At 39.6% G+C, this 8,101-nt stretch overlaps 1 pseudogene; it reads left to right on the top strand.

Moving 5' to 3' along the window:
• Window positions 1–652: 652 nt before the first annotated feature.
• Window positions 653–8,101, top strand: part of LOC102768911 — a 24,868-nt pseudogene continuing 17,419 nt past the window's right edge.

The raw sequence follows: 8,101 nt of genomic DNA, 5'->3' as shown, positions 1-8,101 counted from the left end.
CAGGAATGTGAGAAAGTGAGAACAAAACAGATGAAGAGAAAAATAAAATAAAAGTTGTCATTATCAAGCCAGCACTGCTTAATAAAACAAGCATTGTTTACTTACTTGATTCTGTGAAAACATTTCCCAAGATAATACGTCAACTAATGTATCTCAGGACAGTCTGGCTAGTGGGAAGAAAGAAGGATAATTTATCTGCCAAACACTATCTCTCATTTTTTATAGTGTGTATTGGTACTAAGTAGATCTAAGTGCCTCATCTCAGTATCTCTTGGGAAGGAGGCAAGAGACACCTAGGGCTATCATTAAATGATGTGCTATCAGGTTGTGCCTATATTGAAGTTGGTGACCTGTGAAAACCAACCAATTTGGCCACTGCAACTGGGACAAAATAAGAGACTAAGATCCCCAAAGACAGGGAAACAAAGAGTATATGAGCCCATAAAATGTGTTTGAGATCATTTGCCTCTTCACCTAGATCAGCTTCACATCACATCTCCACCTGCTCATGAGACTAAAGTGATGGAAACCCATCCATCCACCTTGAGAGATCCATCTTGGATTTGGGAATGTCCAGAGCCCACCATGCCACCAGGACTTAACCCAGAACAGTCCTGGGCCTGAGTCATGGACAATTTCCTTGGGCTGAGCTATGACTTCTGCAAACCTGGACACTTGTGCTAGAAATGGAACTGCGGTGCCTGAAGGCTACTGTTCGGTGCTTGTACCTGGTATGTGGATGCTCTTGGATTTGAGAAAGTCCCGAAACCTTGTCAAGACCCACAAGTCCAGGATCAACAGTCACCTCAAAGAGATGCCCATGAGACAGCCTGCACATCCCAGTGGGGCCTGAACTAGCCAGGAGATGCGGGCATCGGAGGTGATGCACAGACAGATGCTCCTGGCACTTCTCTGAGCCCAATCTGCACCCACAAGTGGCTGAAAACTCAGGCTTAACCCCCCCCCCCTCCGCCCCCCGGAACCAAGACAGAAAGCCATCTAACCTTCCTCCAGGATCCTAACACACTCTAAGGAGTCCTTAGACTGCCCTGCAGAGCAGCTCTGTTTGCTTCTTCCTGTCCGGAATGACAAACAGACTTTTCAGTGACAAATAACTCTCTGAATGGCATCGATAAAATGCTAAGGAACTTGGCTTGTGCATCTAAAAAAAAAAGTGTTTGCTATACAACAGCAACAGAAAGCTCTAAGAACATCCATGCCTGGCCTCCATATATAATTTGACAATTCCAGATTTTAAGGCATACACTGGAATAATAGATGAATTCGAGTGTATGGTCTCATCATCTAATGAAACACCTCACCATCATAGCCACTACACCTATACCAAATACAGCAACAACCACCAGTATCACCACTCTTAATATCCTTGCATAAATAAGATATGTTATACAACACTTCATGTATATAACCGGAAATATATATTTATACTAATTTTCTATTTTTGCATAAATATTACTACTAATGGCTTAAAACAACATTCATTTATTATCTCACAGTCCCATAGGTGTCCAGTCCCCCTGAGCTCAACTGGATCTTCTGTTCCAGATTTCACATTTAAGGTGGTAGCCAGGTAAGACTCTTATCTGGAGAGTCTAAGGAAGAAGCCACTTTCCAGCTTCTTCATGTTGTTGGAAGAATCCACTTTCTTGCAGTTATAACTGAGGCCCCCATCATGTTATTGGATTTTTGCCAGAGGTGGCTCTCAGATCCAGAGGATAAATGCAGTCCCATGTTATGTGCCCTCTCACATTTTGAATTTTCTTGACTTACAGCCTACTGTTTAGTATTTGATTGAATAACTGTAATAAGATGTAGATATATTCTTCCTGAGTGGTGTTTTTGATTTCTTGGAACATATTCATAGAAGTGGGCTCACTGGGTCAAATGAGGCCTGGAGAATATTATGTTAAGCTAAATAAGCCAGTATGAGAAAGACAAATATAACCTGATCTCACTTATTTGTGGAATCTAATGAGCAAAAGGAACTGACCAACAAAATAAGACCCAAAGCATGGTGGCCTGGAATAGGCTGCCATACCTTAATGTGGGGGTTGGGGGAATGAGAAAAGTTAATACAAACTTTAAATATCTTTTAACGCCTATTTCTATTTTATGATCTCTTTAATTATTCTCCAAATGTCTTCTCTTTTCTATTTTTTATTTTGAAATGATTTTAGACACAAAATTGTTGCAAAATTGTACAGAGAATCCCCATATTATACAGAGGGTTCCCATTCTCTTCACCCAGTTTTCTTTTAATGTTAACACCTTGTATAATCATAGTAAATTTACAGAAATCAGTATGATACACTACTGACCATATTACATTTTAACCAGTAATGAAGAAACTTAAATAATCATCACAACATTGTAATATAGGCATTATCATAATTTCACAGATAAAGGAACTGAAAAAAAACACACACATTTATATCCTAAGATCATAGACACAGTGAATGGTGATCCTTACATAATTATTTGGCTATAATGCTTATGTATATTTCACAATGTTGCTTTTCCGCTAATGTCTACTATATAATGGAGTCAATTATTTGAAAGAGAAAAATTATGGCTTAAATAGTTTATCATATATAGATTACTAGAGGCCCAGCACATGAAATTCATGCATGGGGTGGGGGGATGAAATTCGTGCATGGGGGAGGGGGGTGTCCCTCAGCCCAGTCGCATTCCTCTCCAATCTGGGACTCCTCGGGGGATTTCAGACTGCCAGTTAAGGCCCACAGGGATCGGGCCTAAACCGGCAGTTGGAGATCTCTCTCACAATCCGGGAACACTGGCTCCCAACCACTCGCCTGCCCCCAATTGCTCACCTGCCTGCCTGCCTGATTGCCCCTAACCACTTCTGCTTGCCAGCCTGATCATCCCCTAACCACTCCCCTGCCAAGCCTGGTCGATGCCTAACTGCTCCCCTGCTGGCTCGATGGCCCCCAACTGCCCTCCCCTACAGGAGCAGTCATAAATTCGTGCATGGGGGAGGGGGGTGTCCCTCAGCCCAGTCGCATTCCTCTCCAATCTGGGACTCCTCGGGGGATTTCAGACTGCCAGTTAAGGCCCACAGGGATCGGGCCTAAACCGGCAGTTGGACATCCCTCTCACAATCTGGGACTGATGGCTCCCAACTGCTCACCTGCCTGCCTGATTGCCCCTAACCGCTTCTGCCTGCCAGCCTGATCACCCGCTAACCACTCCACTGCCAGCCTGGTCGATGCCTAACTGCTCCCCTGCTGGCTCGATGGCCCCCAACTGCCCTCCCCTACAGGAGCAGTCACTCCCAACTGCCCTTCCCTGCTGGCCTGGTTGCCCCTAACTGCCCTCCCCTGCTGGCCTGATCACCCACAACTGCCCTCCCCTGCTGGCCATCTTGTGACCACATGGGGTGGCCATCTTTGTGCGAGAGTGTGATGGTCAATTTGCATATTACCTCTTTACTATATAGGATTATAAATTAGAACTAGAAGTTCCAGTTGCTTTCAAAAATATTTATCAATTTCTTTTAGTTAAGTATTTATTACAAAATCATATACTTTTTGTAAAAATTCATAAACTTGGTCTGTTGCTTCTTCATTCTTTACTGCCCAAGCAAAATTCCTTTTGTTTTGTATATTTATAGAATTGACAGTAGTTAGTCTCATTTTTGTGAAGTTATATCTATTTTCAATCACACTTGGTAAACATGACCCCTAAAGCTCTTGCGTGAGGAAATTGGGACCCAGAAAAGTTACATAATTTTATAAAGGCCTCATAGTAAGCAAAAAATAAATATAGGCCTGCAACATATAGTTTCTGATTCCAGTAAAATATGTTAACTACATCAATTTGTTGGGAAATAGCAGTCAATAAATGTTTGTGAATGAATTAAACCTCAGTTGTTAGCTAACTTTTTGACATTAATAAGGGATATATACCAAGATCTTTTTAAATCACAAAACATAAATTTCAATGAATAGAATGTCCATGTAAAATACAGGAGTATATAAAAGAAAAATATAAGTGGTCACTTCAGGCTATAAGAGATTTAATGTGTACAAGGCTAAAGTTATTTTTCTGCACTGTAATGAACATTTGATGAAATTGTTTCACAAACTACTTCTTTCCTTTATTCTGTATAGAATATATGATGGACACTAGGTGACAGATCTAACCACTAAAGAAATTTGAACTTTTACCTCTTACTTTAAGAAAACAACCTTCTATGTTTAGGTTTAGAACCACAATTATTTGGCTTTCTCTTCAGAAATATTTTGTCCTTCCCCTTGATAAATGTAAGGGAAAAATAAATAACTAAAATCAACTACCTTCTAGAGAGAGTAGATATATTGTTAATGTATGGATGGCTCTTTTGTTTGAAGAACATTGAATGGTTTTGTATATGAAGATAGGCCAAGAACTGAGTTTGGTTTTAAGATTAAGAGAAAACAATTGTCCAGTCTTTTGAGAAAGATAATTAAGAGGTGAAAGAGAGTAAAACCAGTATGTTTGTGAAAGGGCAGGATACCACATGGACTAATGTGGTTTGTGAGAAATATATGGCTTAATGTCAGTGTCACACTGTCCTTTGATTCAGAGTAGAAATGTTGCTTATACACATTCAATTTCAGCCTGAAATATTTTTTAATGTCAGTTGTCAGCCATTTTGTACACATCCTACCCAAATTTCATCATATTTAGAGCCATTTTAAAAATTTATCTTATTTTTAAGGTTACTTAAAATTATATTTATAGCCTTAGCTGGCTTGGCTCAGTGGATAGAGTGTTGGCCTGTGGATTGAAGGGTCCCAGGTTTGATTCCGGTCAAGGGCACATACCTTGGTTGCAGGCAAGGTCCCCAGTAGGGGGCATGCAGGATGCAGCCAATCAATGATTTCCTCTCATCATTGATGTTTCTCTCTCTCCCTCTCTCTTTGTTATAGTTATGATTGTATTATTATGTAGTGACCCCCTTATTTCAATATTAAATTGTAACCCTATGTGAGACCCACAAAACCTGAATGTACTTTCCCAAATGAGTGAACGCCCAGAACTTGTGCCCTAGACCTATATCGCACCAGTACAGCACACCACAGAAGGCAGCCACCGATAAAGACCATCGTGTTTACTCGACCACATAAAAACCCCGGACTTTTGACACTCAGTGTCTCCTGCCCCGAGACAAGAGGACTCCACGTTGCTCTGCAAGACGACCCTGAGACGCTCCGCCAAGGAGACCTAGCCATGGCCGCTCCCGTTTTCGTCTTGGTCCTTGTCGGTGTGCATCCCTGGCGTGGCCGCGCTGGTGCTAGGATCCACTAGGAACTGGTAATAAATCCCTGCGTGGTGGCAGACTGACGTCTGTCTCTGTGTATTGATGTTTGTGACTTGGCTCGGTTGCCTTAGACCTTAAAGATCCGAGGGGGACGTTGTTATCGCTGACCCTCGGACACCTGCGCTTGTCCCAACCAGGTTAAGGCAGAATAAGTAATTAATAGAATTTGGGTTCAACTGGGTCACCCTTCCTCTCTGAAATAAATAAAAATGTATTAAAAAAACTTTAAATAACTTAATTATATCTGAAATTCTGCTGGTTATAACTTTAAGTTCTTTATGGTGAGGGTCAATAAGGGCATTGAATCCTATCAAGGCCATTCTTCATGGGTTACTAAAATACCTAATCACCAAAATTGACTTCAAGTGCCTCAATAACTTAGTCCCTGTTTTCACTCAAAGTAATGTCATTATAATTTTATAAGAATGGCATGTGGAATATAATTGAGAGCAATACTGAAAATTTTTATGGATCACATCTTTCCAAATTATACTATGAACCTGATCAGTCTGATAGTATGTGGGGCTAATCTTTTCCTTTGGGATATATAGGCTCCAAATTTCCCCTCTGAGGAGCCATGGTCTCCTAATGATAATAGCTTGCGGTTTTTCTAGGATATTTGCCAATTCCTTAAGTAGCCATGAGTGACAGTTACCAATGCTTTTTGATACAAATCATCCAACTTCCTACTTAACTTTGTTTATGCAGAAACCACATGAGACAAATACATAGCTTTCTTCCATATTTATTTGAGTAATATTTGACCTCTGTTGACCTAATTAATATCATTAAGAACAGTTGTCCTCATTTTATATAATGTATTGCAGGCAACAAGTGAAATTCAAATGAATGGCCTCTTCCTACTCCATTTTTGGGATTAAATAATCAGCCTTAACCTGAAACATTTCTAGGTCAATGTTATTCAGCAAATTTAATTAATGGATTTGGGCTAAAATTGCCCCCAATTGTGTTAAAAATAACCAAGCTTATGCACTTCTTCTTGCAGATATAAGAAATGACTGAAGATCTCACTTTAAAAAATGATAGAAATACCCACTTGAGAATAAAACAATGACAGGTGTCTGTCTCACCTCAATTCAGAAGCCTATTTTCTTTTTGTTTCAAAAAGACAATTCCTCAACAATGTTTCTACCTCTAAATATACTCATCTACTGTTACAATGAGTAAGATTCCCATAAGGTGTCATAAAAGTAATTTTCACCATTACCCTTTCTTCAAAGGGCAAAAAATGTCAATTCACAATAACCTCCTTGTTGTGAAACAACTCCTGTGAGGGCATTCTAAAGGGATAATCCATAATCAAAGGATCCCTAAGGAATTTTTCTGTCCAATTTGCTAAATTGGAATAAAACAAAATAAAGTGCTTCATGTTTATCTGTAGCTTTAGTCTATGACATTCTTTCTGAAGAAATAAAGGGTGAGAATTGGACTGCAATGTCAGCAATGATTTTTCAGATGGTTTCATTTCATATTCTATTCTGTTTGTCAAATAATAATTCTTCTCTGATATGGATAAGTAGGAATGTGACCTGATATATCTCTTTAAATTGTAGTTTAAATTATGTTGAAACAGGAATTTTAGGGGAATATAGGCAGGCTTAGAAAATTTTTAGAATTGGGGTCCATGGAAAAACACAGGGCTACAGACTGGGATAAGGTACATTTCCATAACACAAGGAAGCCAGGTGCAGTTACATTTCCATAAGACAAGGAAGCAGCAACAGGTATATTTCCATAAGACAAGAGAACTGGAAGTAGCCAAAAAAGGTCTATTATTTATTTAATAAAGAAGAAGGACAAAAGCCCAGAAGGAATGGAAGGACTATGAGGGAGGAGAGCCTCAGGAGTCACTATAGTAACCAATTTGAAAGGAGATACTGACCAATCAGAGGGGATATCAAGACACAGAAACTTCTGCCTTTATAAACCATGGAAACAGAAAGTCGGTGGGACCCTTTCCCCCTCCCCACGTGGGAGTCTGTACTTGTTCTTCAATAAATCTCCACCTTTGCTATACTTCCACTGTCCATGGAGTTATTTTTCGACTCCAGTGGACAAAGAAGCCGGTTCCAGTCCAAAATTTCCATTTCAATGTGTGTGACATTCGGGGGTATTTTTATATCAAAAGAGATTTGTGATTATGTATACTATTACTTGGTCCTATAATCATAATAATTTATGTGGTACGAAAAGAATGCATACTTTGTCTTTCCCCAGTAAAAGAAATGTCAATGCTTAAAAAAAAAATAGAGATTTCAGGTCCTGGTAGATTTCTAGCTTCCGAATCCCTTCTTTCCCCACAAAGGAGGAAGACCACATTGTCATGCTGGTCCTCACTAGTTGCAAGGTTAGGTCACTCTACCCTCATAGTCCCTCAAATCTCAAATCTGCTCAGCTATCTAAACTTCTACCTAGATTTAGTCAAATGTCAATGCTTAAAAAAAAAATAGAGATTTCAGGTCCTGGTAGATTTCTAGCTTCCGAATCCCTTCTTTCCCCACAAAGGAGGAAGACCACATTGTCATGCTGGTCCTCACTAGTTGCAAGGTTAGGTCACTCTACCCTCATAGTCCCTCAAATCTCAAATCTGCTCAGCTATCTAAACTTCTACCTAGATTTAGTCTTTTCTTCTTCTTCTTTTTTTAATCCTCACCTGAGGATATTTTTTTATTGATTTTTTTTTTTTTTTTTTTTTTTGGGAGAGGGGGAAGCACAGAGAGAACAACTGATTTATTT

Source organism: Myotis davidii, unplaced genomic scaffold (assembly GCF_000327345.1).
Source record: "Myotis davidii unplaced genomic scaffold, ASM32734v1 scaffold739, whole genome shotgun sequence".
NCBI classification, from domain to species: Eukaryota; Metazoa; Chordata; class Mammalia; order Chiroptera; family Vespertilionidae; genus Myotis; species Myotis davidii.
The sequence above is the reverse complement of the archived record's forward strand: the minus strand, read 5'-3'. Positions and strand labels throughout refer to the sequence as shown.